This window comes from Delphinapterus leucas, chromosome 12 (genome assembly GCF_059928025.1).
Source record: "Delphinapterus leucas isolate spDelLeu-1000000601 "Yukka" chromosome 12, BTC_Dleu_Yukka2, whole genome shotgun sequence".
Taxonomy (NCBI): domain Eukaryota; kingdom Metazoa; phylum Chordata; class Mammalia; order Artiodactyla; family Monodontidae; genus Delphinapterus; species Delphinapterus leucas.
In genome coordinates, this window is record NC_143140.1 from 53,153,816 (window position 1) to 53,163,489 (window position 9,674).

Sequence of the window (9,674 nt, forward strand, 5' to 3'; positions counted from 1 at the left end):
AGAGTCAGGATAAGGGGGAAGGGATAGGAAAGAGTCTTTAATTTGGAGATGAATGTTGCCCACTGCCCTCTTCTGGACAGAATAGGAGAAGCAACAGTGTGTAAGGTGTGAAAAAAAAAATCTTCAAATATTTTGTAAATTCACTTCTATATTTAATGAATGTCTACAATGTGCTGGTTTGCCATGGCATGGTGGTCCAAACCCCAAGAATGTCTGAAATTTCCCTTCCTTTGGAAAAGCTTACAGATGTGATGGGGAAATGAAATTTCCCAGAAATGAACTATAACTTCACTGGACAATCTAAGAAAGTATCAAGTCAAATTGTATGTCTATTAACATAACTCGAGAAAACATCATATTATTTTCATTCTTTGTAAAACATTTTTGCTCTAGTTGGATGGAGAATAGGAATATATACAAAAGAAGGTGGCCAGCAGCAAGTTCTTAGAAGATCAACAGGCACAAAATACAGTAAAACTGTGTGTCACATACTGATTAAAACATTAAACTAAAGGGCAGATTTATACTGCTCTATTTTCATAATAAAGATGCTCTCAGTAAAGTTGATCATGAGTTCCCTTACCTTTCCAAGGTTTCAACTTATACTATTCAAAGTAAAAGATCTCATTTTTGCTTTCCAGAATTTCTAACAAGCACAATATATGGAGTTCCAATTTTTCAACCTAAGGATCAGAATTTCAAGTTTTATAAGTCTGTTTCTATTTTTTATATATTTTATATCACATTTTTCTCTATTTAAAAATTTCATCTTACTGTGACAACACCAATGATGTGATGTTTTTACTGAAAAATCATAAATTCCCCCATACCCCTCAGAACAACCATCATAATGACATTGACCTGACAGTAAAAAGCTTTCCCAGCTTTGATGAACAGAGTTTGCATCAGGCCAAGTATTTGTAAACGCTATCAGTAACTAGAAGGCCCGGATGCCCTAAGGGAGGCTTTGGAAGCTACAATCAACACACTCATCTATTTATGATCTAGTTCTGTGTCCAGAGTTTAGCTAGGGAAAGCAATACCTGAAAATCAGGAGAACTAAGGCTGGAAGAGGTCTCACCTGACAGATACGGAAAACGAGGTTTGGACAGGCTGAATGACTTGCTCAGGGTCACACAGTGGGAATGTGGCTGAGCAGGATATGTACTCGTTTTGTTTTGTTTTTTTTTTATCGTACGCTGGCCTCTCACTGTTGTGGCCTCTCCCGTTGCGGAGCACAGGCTCCGGATGCGCAGGCTCAGCGGCCATGGCTCACGGGCCCAGCCGCTCTGCGGCATGTGGGATCTTCCCGGACCGGGGCACGAACCCGTATCCCCTGCATCGGCAGGCGGACTCTCAACCACTGCGCCACCAGGGAAGCCCTGTACTCATATTTAATCTCCATTACATTGGACTTGGTTAGACTACCGCTCTGAATCTGAGGAGGATCAGAGCTCTTCATGTTTAACTCGTAACGGCAACATCATAATATTTCTTGTCAAACCTATCCTTTACGATTATCTTGATTTAAATGATCAAGTTTATCTCTGATTACCTTCTCCTAATAATAAACCTTTTATCATAAATGTGTTTGGAAACCATGAAATATATTTTTGTGTAACTAAGGATCTTTCTTTTAGACCTTAGACAGGAGAGAAGTACAACTTTATTTTCGGCTTGCTCTTACAATAAACACAGGGATTTATGCCTGTTAAGTTAAACCCTCTAATATTTCATTACTACAACTAAAATCAACTATGGTAACTCTACTGCAAATATCACATTTTCATTTTTCTCAGAATGATGATCATAATAGAAAATCTTCAAAGCTATATTTTATTTTTTTATTGAAGTATAGTTGTTTTCCAATGTTGTGTTAGTTTAAAGTGTACAGCAAAGTGATTCAGTTGTACATATATATATATATATATTCTATTCAAAGGTATATTTTACAGAAACAATTAATTTTTGGAAAAAGCACTAGAATAAAGTCAGAAGAATTAAATTCTAAGCTGGCTTTTTTTTCTCTGAAAACTATAAATTTTTAAAATTGAAGTATAGTTGACTTAACAATACTGTATTTGTTTTAGGTGTATAACACAGTGATTTGATATTTTTATAGATTACACACCATACAAAGTTATTAAAAATATTATCTATATTACTTGTGCTGTACATTACATCCCTGTTACTTGTTTATTTTATAACTGGTAGTTTGTACCTCTTAATCCCCTTCAACTATTTCACCCCTCCTCCCATCCCTGCTCTGGCAACCACTAGTTTGTTCTCTGTAACTGTGAGTCTGTTTCTGTTTTGTTATGTCTGTTCATTTGTTTTGCTTTTTAGATTCCACGTATAAGTAAAGTCATACAGTATTTGTCTTTCTCTGTCTGACTTATCTCACTTAGCATAATACCCTCTAGGTCCATCCATGTTATTGCAAATGGCAAGATTTTGTTCTTTTTTAAATGGCTGAGTAGTATTCCATTATATATATATAATGGAATATATATATATATATATATTCCATTATATATGCATATGTATTCCACATCTTCTTTATCCATTCATCTATTAAGGGGCACTTAGATTGCTTCCATATCTTGACTATTGTAAACAATGCTGCAACGAACATAGGGGTGCATATATCTTTTCTTTAATTAGTGTTTTTGTTTTCTTCAAGTAAATACCCAGGAGTCGAATTGCTGGATCCTATGATAGTTCTACTTTTAATTTTTTTTTTAGGAATCTCCATACTGTTTTCCATAGTACCAATTTACATTCCCACGAAAAGTTAAACTGGCTTTTCTTACTATGTGTTTGTGGTGACATCACCTAAGTCTTAATTACAGCATCAGTAAAATGAGGCTAATGACAGATGTAAAATGAGGCTAATGGCAGATGCCCTTTTTACTTCACAAGGCTCTTGTAATGGAAAAACAGATAATAGGCAGGAATTACTTTGAGCTTTTCTGAAGAAACGCTCTGTATTATTCATGTTTTAAAATATCAGGACTTCCCTGGTGGCACAGTGGTTAAGAATCTGCCTGCCAGTGCAGGGGACACGGGTTCGAGCCCTGGTCCAGGAAGATCCCACATGCCGCGGAGCAACTAAGCCCGTGAGCCATAACTACTGAGCCCGTGTACCACAGCTACTGAAGCCCGCTCGCCTAGAGCCTGTGCTCCGCAACAAGAGAAGCCACCGCAATGAGAAGCCCGCGCACCGCAACGAAGAGTAGCCCCCGCTCGCCACAACTAGAGAAAGCCCATGCACAGCAATGAAGACCCAACGCAGCCAAAAGTTAAAAATAAATAAATATTTATAAAAAAATAAAATATCATGTGCTGCTGTGTATCATATGTTACAATGCTGCTGACAATTTTCATAAATAATGTCTTAAATTTTGTAGTTGTATTGAGTCAATAACTGCAAAAAGCACACTTGTATATGATAAAATCACATATAAAATGGATACATTTTAATGTTGCAGGAAGTTGACATTAGAAGTAACCTATCTCCTTTTTATTTAAAATGTAAGGCTGACTACCCTCCTGCACTGTTGGTGGGAATGTAAACTGGTGCAGCCACTATGGAGAATAGTATGGAGGTTCCTTAACAAACTAAAAATTGAGCTACCATATGATCCTGCAATCCCACTCCTGGGCCTATATCTGGAGAAAAACATGGTCCGAAAGGATACATGCACCCCACTGTTTACTGCAGCAAGCCAATAGCCAAGACATGGAAGCAACCTAAATGTCTATAGACAGAGGAATGGATAAAGAAGATGTGGTATATATATACAATGGAATATTACTCAGCCATTAAAAAGAATGAAATAATGCCATTTGCAGCAACATGGATGAACATAGAGATTAGCATACTGAGTGAAATAAGTCAGACAGAGAAAGAGAAGTATCGTATGATATGGCTTATATGCGGAATCTAAAAAAAGGAAGTGTTTTAATGGCCTGGAATGTGGTATATTTTGGTGAATGTTGCATGTAATGTTGAGAAAAATGTATATTCTGTTATTGAATAAAATATCCTGTACATGTCAAAAATGATTTGGTGTCTAGCATGAGATTTCTTTTCACATCGCTAGATGGCGCAATTTAAGGTTAAAGCCTGTCATAAGAATTTGTCAGAAGCCTAGTGATAGAGTGACAATCTGCCCTGTAGAAAAGGCAAAATGAGGAAAACAAGAGAGAGGAGAATATTATTAGTACCCTAAGTCACATAGTTGTCTCCTCTCAGAGACAAAGGAGTGGAGAGTAGGGCATAAAGTCAGGAGACCTGTTCCTATGTGCAGCCTTTCACTAATCAGCTCTGTAAGAATCACTTCACTCATATGGGTATAGATTTCTTCATCTAGTCAATTCCCTTCAAATGCATCCTCTTTCTCTCTTTCCTTCTCTGGAGCCAGGAAACAATCATAAGTTCTGTGGAAGCCACGGTATGTAGGTATACAGTAGGTACGTGGGAAGGATGATGATGGTTTTCTGTACAAGTGCACGGTCTGAGAGGGCAGCCAAACAAAAGGCACACCATTAGGTTCTGTTCCTGATTCTGCTGTGCTCCACGGGCAGCATGTGACTATGTGGACTTCCTCTAACCTTGCCCCACTTCTCAATAGCACCAGCTATGGAACATTTTACACTTGCCTAATGAGATAACGCTGCTGAAGGCCAAACCTTTTAACTAAAAGCTACTAATTATAAGCAAAGCATCAGTGGGTGAGTATATCTGACCCCTCATTTGTGTTAAAATGCTCTTGAATTGGGTGACATCATTCCCACATGTAAAAGAACACTTTGCTGGCGAAGTGAAATTGATCAAGAGGGAGGAAATCACGTCTTTGAAGGAAAGTGCAAAGGCCAAGAGACAGCCCCTTTGCACAAGAGAAGGGTGAGGGTGACAGAATATTCTCTTCATTAATAAGAAGGAATTTTGTATAGGAGTGGAAGTGGATCTTTTCCCAGTTCATTGAGGACAGGAGGAGCAGACAAGAATTTACATGACATCAGAAAGGTCAGAAAGACATGATATTTGGAAAGTGGATGTTGTATACATTCTTAGTTTTATAACAAACAGACCTGTTTCTTTTAAGCTTTTTTTTTATTGTTGTAAGAACACTTTAGCATGAGACCTACCCTTTAACACATTTTTTAAGTGTACATTTTTGTTAATGTACATAGGTACAATGTTGTACAGCAGACCTCTGGAGCTCATTCTTTTTTTTTTTTTGGCCACGAGGCATGTGTGATCTTAGTTCCCCAACCAGGGATTGAACCCGCCCCTTACATTGGAAGGGCAGAGTCTTAACCACTGGACCGCCAGGGAAGTCCCCTAGAGCTCATTCATCTTGCTTGACTGAAACTTTGTGCCCTTTGATTAGTAACTCCCCATTTCTCCCTCCCCCCAGCTGCTGGCAACCATCATTCCACTCTTTGATTCAACAAATTTGCCTATTTTAGATACTTCATATAAGTGAAATCATGCTGTATTTGTCATTCTGTAACTGGCTTCAACCATGTTGTTGCATATTGCAGAATTTCCTTCTTTTTAAAGACTGGATAGTATGTTATTGTTATGTATTGACCACATTTTCTTTATCCATTCATCTGTTGATCGAATTTTAGGTTGTTTCCACATCTTGAATAGTGCTGCAATGAATATAGGAGTGCTAGTATCTTTCAATTCTTTTGGATAAATATCTTCAAAGTATGCAAGCAGCTCATGCAGCTCAATATCAAAAAAACAAACAACCCAATCCAAAAGTGGGCAGAAGACCTAAATAGACATTTCTCCAAAGAAGATATACAGACTGCCAACAAACACATGAAAGGATGCTGAACATCACTAATCATTAGAGAAATGCAAATCAAAACTACAATGAGGTATCACCTCACACCAGTCAGAATGGCCATCGTCAAAAAATCTACAAACAATAAATGCTGGAGAGGGTGTGGAGAAAAGGGAACCCTCCTACACTGTTGGTGGGAATGTAAATTGATACAGCCACTACAGAGAGCAGTATGGACGTTCCTTAAAAAACTAAAAATAGAACTACCATATGACCCAGCAATCCCACTACTGGGCATATACCCTGAGAAAACCATAATTCAAAAAGAGACATGTACCACAATGTTCATTGCAGCTATACTTACAATAGCCAGGTCATGGAAGCAACATAAGTGTCCATCGACAGATGAATGGATAAAGAAGATGTGGCACATATATACAATGTAATATTACTCAGCCATAAAAAGAAACGAAACGGAGTTATTTGTAGTGAGGTGGATGGACCTAGAGTCTGTCATACAGAGTGAAGTAAGTCAGAAAGAGAAAAACAAATACCGTATGCTAACACATATATATGGAATCAAAAAAATTGGTTATGAAAAAACTGGGGGCAGGACAGTAGTAAAGACGCAGACTACAGAATGGACTTGAGGACACGGGGAGGGGGAAGGGAAAGCTGGGACGAAGTGAGAGAGTCACATGGACATATATACACCACCAAATGTAAAATAGATAGCTAGTGGGAAGCAGCTGCATAGCACAGGGTGATCAGCTCGGTGCTTTGTGACCACCTAGAGGGGTGGGATAGGGAGAGTGGGAAGGAGACGCAACAGGGAAGGGATATGGGGATATATGTATATGTATAGCTGATTCACTTTGTTATACAGCAGAAACTAACACACCATTGTAAAGCAATTATACTCCAGTAAAGATGTTAAAAAAAAAAAGGGCAAAAAAAAAAAAAAGTTGGGACAGATTTTCAATAGGAGGAAATCAGAGGGCCTAGATTTTGTTATAGATAGAGGAGATGGTGGACTTCAATGTTAGAAGACAAATAATCAATAGAAATCATGGAATAACAATTTCCAGATGAAATTAGTGCATGTACTCTTTAGAAACAAGTTCAATACCCACTGAGATGTTGATGAGTCTGCTCAGAGAAGAAAGGGAATTTTATTTATATTGCATACATATTATAAAACCTGTAGCTTGTTTTTAGGAATGACAATATAATTGGCCTCACTTTGGGAGAAATTCCACAAATAAAGAAATACTAATCTAATAAAAAAAAATGGAGATGAGGGAGTAGGCCATTTGGGCATGGGAGAAAGAGCATTCCAGAAGGAGGGAACAGCAAGTCCCTCCTTAGGAGAACCTGCCTTGTGGGTTTGAGGAACAGCAAGGAGTCTAGTGTGGCTGAAGCACAGAATAAGTGGCACAGTAATAGGAGATAAGGTTAGAGAGGTCACAAGAGCTGCAGGTGATGGCCAGGGAGCCAGATTCTATAGAGTTTAGGCTGTAAATACATGGGCCTCTAATCTGAGATGGGGAGGGGGCAGTTATGAGCAAAGGAGTAACATGACCTAATTTACATTGTAGCAGGATCAATCTGGCTGCTGTGTTGAGTCAGTCAGGGAGATCAGTTAGGCTAGAAGAAGTGATACTGAAATTCACTACCCTTCAAAGGAACTCACAGAATTAGGATTTCATATGGCTGTATTTGTGACTGGTGATGAATTCTTGAGACACCTGACTAAATAAAAATTAGCCACATGAACTGTGCTTGAGAAGATTAACCTTTAAATAGGGAATTCTCAATTCTGCACCTCTGAGAGAGGTGAGATTGCCTAGAAAACTCATAAGGACAGAAAAGCAAAAATAAACGTCAAAACACACTTTAAAGACTGCTAATATTAGGAAGCAACAACTGTGACTTTGCATTCTCTGCAGAAAAAAACTTAAATACAAATGAGTAAGATAAATCTCTCAGGGACATTTTTCTTTAGCAATGAAGATGAACAGAGAAGAGGGAGAACAGAACTGCTTCAGAGGAATATATATATGTGTATGTATATATATTACTAATTACACTGATATCCTATTTGAGAATTTGCAGTGTGCTTTCACATACATTATTTCATGTTATTCAAATGATCTTGTAAGTTTACATAACCTGTAAATGGCTGAGGCTGGGCTTCTCACTTTTGGCTCCAGATCACATGATGGTTATTCTCACTAAATCATTTACATCCCTGCAGAGCTCGAAACACACTTATCCTATAACATCTGTAACTACAAATTAAAAATGAGACACTGAAAGCAAGCCAATCTGCCTCATAAAAATTCTCCACTTTCAGGAAGTTAAGGACCTCCCTGTGTTTGCTGAAGTGTCTCTGTGTCAAAATGAAATTAGAGATCAACCAAAAATGCTTAATGATGCCCATGTAGGTGTGACAAAGATTTGGAGGTATGTTCTCTCCCTTACATTAGCATTGGAAGTCTCTTAGAAAGTTATCTCTAGAAGTAAAAAACTAAAGAACAACTCTTGAGCATTCTGAAATATGAAGGCTTTTTACAGTGGATATACAACAGGTTTGAAAAGGACGTTTTACCAAAAACTCTCTTAATAAAAGAGTAAAGCAAATAAAGGGGCACTCCATTTACCTAAACTTGTAACCAGTATTAACCTTCTCTTTCTAATATAAACCTTGAATTGGTTGCTTTGCTGCACCTATTTTGATAAGTTGTGCTTTTATTATCAGTTAGGAAATTTAAAAAATTTTTACTTGTTTATCTTTGATCCATGGATTAAAGGTGCTATCAACTTCCTTGCCATACTCATTCTGTCTTCCTCACCTGTCACTGTGGTCAAAAGAACTTCACCTTTCCAGTTGTTCCAGCCAAAAATCACCCCTTACTTCTCCCTTTCGTACAACACATATCGAATCCTGACAGCTTCAAAGTATATCCAGAATTCGTTCAGTCCTATAGCTTTGGTGTAAGTCATCGCTATTTTTTGCCTAGGTTACTGCCATGGACTAATTGGTCTCCACGCTTTCAGACTTTGTCCCTCTAAAATTGTCACTCTTCCACCTAAACCCTCCAATGATCCTACATGATCTGGATTCACACACCAGTTCACTGTGCACCAGCCACACTGGCTTCCAAAATATCAAGTGGGCTCTCACCTTAGGACCTTAGTACTGGCTGTTCCCTCTGTACAGAAGCTCCTTCTCCAATAACAAATCATTGATTTCTCTAAGCTGAGGATATCCAGAATAAGAAGCACCTTGTATTTGCAAAGTTACTTCCTGTATTTTATTTGATTCTTACCATCATCAGAAGAGTTTCCACGTTTTTCCTGAAAGTTTAAAAGAATGTCCCAAATCAACCCTTAATACTGAAGACATGGAATCAGTACCAAAGTGTACCTGAATATGTTTGTTTTAACGTATCCTTCTGCTATAAGTAGGCAACAATTCCCAACAAAAGATCAAGACGCCTTCTGGTCCATGGGACCATCATTTTAACAAGAGAAAACTTTAGAGCCTTTATCATTAGGGAACTTCCTATTTAAAAACTGTTTCCCCCACTACACAAGTGAAACCAGCTTTAATACAAAAAACAAAACAAAGGAAAACACAAATGAATGTGAAAAATCTTTTAATGTTTGAATATTTTCTTACATTTTTTCTGCGTTAAAAAAACAACATAAGCATCTTCCTTTATTATAAACATAAATGGTACTTCAGCATTCATTTCATAAAAGTACCATGTTTATCCATTTTCTTAGCTTGTTGCCATATATGGCAACAAGGTTATATACTTGTTGCCATTATATCTCTTTGTAACTGCTGCGATGAACCTG